Source organism: Frankliniella occidentalis, unplaced genomic scaffold, assembly GCF_000697945.3.
Source record: "Frankliniella occidentalis isolate FOCC.00 unplaced genomic scaffold, Focc_3.1 Scaffold491, whole genome shotgun sequence".
Lineage (NCBI taxonomy): Eukaryota > Metazoa > Arthropoda > Insecta > Thysanoptera > Thripidae > Frankliniella > Frankliniella occidentalis.
The window spans coordinates 94971-98099 of record NW_026267609.1 but is presented as its reverse complement, the minus strand read 5'-3'; the positions used below and the strand labels follow the sequence as shown (position 1 = coordinate 98099).

The 3129-nt window shown below is 59.0% G+C and overlaps 1 protein-coding gene across 2 annotated transcripts in view; it reads right to left on the bottom strand.

Annotated features, from left to right (window-relative positions):
* The window catches only part of LOC127751440 (uncharacterized), a 9312-nt gene extending 6189 nt beyond the window's left edge, over positions 1–3123 (bottom strand). The window contains exon 1 of one of the 2 annotated variants that reach the window (XM_052275011.1): positions 244–3123. The gene's annotated coding sequence lies outside the window, so the exon portion shown is untranslated. The remainder of the gene's footprint in view (positions 1–243) is intronic. The other variant, XM_052275012.1, reaches the window with a different exon arrangement.
* Between the last annotated feature and the right edge of the window lie 6 nt (positions 3124–3129).

Sequence of the window (3129 nt, the reverse complement as noted above, 5' to 3'; positions counted from 1 at the left end):
GCTCCTCGGCCGTTGGCGCGGCGATCAGGATGTCGTCTAGTAACACTATCACGTTATCCAGGTCCTTTAGCAAGTTGTCTATAGCTCTCTGGAATACTGCCGGTGCTGTGGATACCCCAAAAGCTAGCCGATTCACCCGATATAGTCCCTTCTGTGTGGTAATCGTGAGGTACGCGGCTGTCTCCGCGGTCACTGGTAGTTGGGCGTATGCCATCTCTAAATCTAGTTTAGTGAAAAGCTTACCTCCTGCTAAGCTGGCAAACGCTTGTTCCAACGTTGTCATCGGGTACGGGTCTGGGCTTAATGCGGTGTTTATAGTCAGCCTATAATCGCCGCAAAGCCGTAGCGACCCGTCCGGTTTCTCCACGATTACTACTGGTGTTGCCCATTGACTAGTGTTTACGGGGGTGAGAATCCCCAGGCCCTCTAGACGGTCTAGTTCCTTGGCTACTTGGGCCCGCCTAGCAAACGGTACCGGGCGGCATTTAGCGTGCACCGGCCGTACCTCCGGGTTGACCTCGAGGTGTACGGGTTCTCCCGTGTATGCGCCTAGGCCTGGTTTGAAACAGGAGTATTGTTGGGTATAGGTGCTACGGCACACTTTCCCGTCTGTCAATTTCCCCATGTGGTAGCACGGTATGTTCTCCGGCACCGTTCCCTGAACGACCTTGAATTGGAGAAGGTTAAACCAGTCTCTGCCTAACAGTGCCGGCCCCGGGCCGTCCGCGACACATAACCAAGCGTCTGCTGTGACGTTGTTATGCTTGATTGTCACTTTGGCCTGTCCCTTTATCGGTACACTTGAGCCGTTGTATGCACGTAGGCGTAGGGGGCTAGGTCCTATCTCTTTTTCCGGCCACAGTTTCTGGAAAAGGTCCTCTCCTACCAGTGACACCCCCGCTCCTGTATCAATTTCCAGGTCGATGTCCGCCCCGTCTGCGTTCACTATGGCTCTCATGGCCGGCGGCACGATACGTGCGGACAACCCGTGCGGGGGTGGGCTGGGTGTATACCTCGCGCCCTTGCTCAGGATGTTCCCCGGCGTGGCGCGCCCGGGGTGTGCCCTGCTCCGGAATGGTGCTCCCCCCGCGGTTCTCATCAGCCCAATCATGGTGTGCTTAGGCCCTTGCACTCCCGACGTGGCTTTCTGCTCGCCGTCGGGGCTGCTGTGCGTGGCTGTCTGCGCGCCGCACCTCCCGAACCTAGTAGTTATCGCTCGGCTGACCCGCGAGCGTACACTGCCGAGCCACGCTCGCGCCTTTGCCCCCACTCCTTTTGCCGTTGGTTTAGGCCCCGCCGCGACCGTGGCTCTCTGCTCGCCGGTCTCGTCAGGCGGTGCCGCCCCTCCGGCCGTGGTCTGCGGCTCGCTCGCCTCTGCTCTGACATGAAACAAAAAGTCAGGGAAGTCTTCCTCTTCGTCCCCATACTCATATTGCTGTTCCACCCCGATTGCTTGTACTTCTACTTCGTCTGCCTCTTCCTCCGGGTCTGGTTCCACGTAATTGTGGGACAGCCCCCTGCTGTTTTGTTGATTGCCCCGCCCACGCCCGTAAGGGCGGCTTGGCGGCGCGTATCCCCGGCCCCTACCTCGAGTATTCGCCCCGGGTCGGCCCGTGCCTGACTGGCCCTGGGTCGTGCTTTCGCAGACTCGCGAAATATGCCCAGTGCGTTGACATGCATGGCATACTGTTCGCCAGTATGGACACTCGGAGCGGTCATGTTGTGCTCCGCACCCTTTGCACGGGGCACCTGACCGATTGTGCAGGGCGTACACCTGCTCCACTACTGGCGCGTCGGGGTCGGGGAGGGGCTCCTCGTCGTCTGGCTCTACGTTATGGACCTGCGCGGCGCCGGCTGTGTCGGCCGGCACCCACACCATCATGGGCATGAGGCGCGTTGCCCTGGCCGGACCTGGCTGTGAGCGCGCGGTCGGCTGGCTTGTTGACGACAGGGCTGCCGCCGAGTTCACCATCACCCACGGCTGGCTTGGCTGCCCTTGCCCCGTACGTCCCATCTCCAACTTACTCCTTTCGTAGCTCCGAAGGGTGCTAACGACCTTCTCTAACGTGGCATTCTCCGCCTTCCTAATGAGCTTAGCTCGCGCCTCCACGTCTGTTGTTCCTTTGATCAGCTGCGTTCGCAGTCGCCCCGGCAGCGACGCGGCACTGAACCCACAAATCGACGCGAGGCGCCGCAAGTCGGCCAGCCATACATCTACGGTCTCCCCCTCTTGCTGCACCCTATTGCCGAAATCTTGTTCGGCTGCCACTGGGGAGGGCTCTAAGGTTTGAAAACATGTCTTTAGTGCGTCGACAATCGCCTCAAAGGTGACGTCCGCGAGCGTGGAGGAACGGGGGTAGAGCGTGTGCTCGATCGAGTCAAAGATCTTATTGTTCACAATCCCGAGAAATGCCTTCTTTTTGGCCGCATCTGTTTCGAACCCTGCGGAGTCGAGCGCGTACCTGAGCCGGCGCTCGTAGTTCACCCAGCGCTCCTCCCCAGGTTGGAAGTTATCAAACCGCAATCGGGGGGTGCCCATTGTTTATCTACTGACTACGGTACCGTGGCCTGTCTGCACGCCGGTACGACTTCCCTTCTTACTGACTGACACGAGTGTGATACAGGCCCCCGTGGCTTTGCGCGCCGGTTTCCTTACCTACACCCGATATGGCGAGGGCACTCTTGATAAAACAACAACACGTCTAAAATAATTAAAATATTGATAAAAACGAAGCCGCCAGCGGTTCGTAGTAAATGCTCACCTCGTCGCCAGTTGACGTGTCGGGGGGAAGGACGATACACCGGGTGTAGAGCACAGGTATTTATTCACACAACACAGTACACGTATAATTACCCTAATACACAGTACCCTATAATACAGCACTTAGACTAACTCTATGATGTACACACGCACACAGGGGTAGAACCCGCCTGTGACGTTGGGGGGCTCAGTCCGGGGCAGAGCACGCCGGCTGAGTCGGAAGCTGGGGAATGGTGAGAGTAGTGGTTGTCAGAGAGTGCGTAAGAGAGTGTCCTCTCCAGCGCCGGGGCCGCTCGAGCTCGGCTCGGTCGCCGGCGAGCGCCCCCTGGTGGCCGGCCGGCTGGCCCTGGCCGCAGCCGCCGCCAACG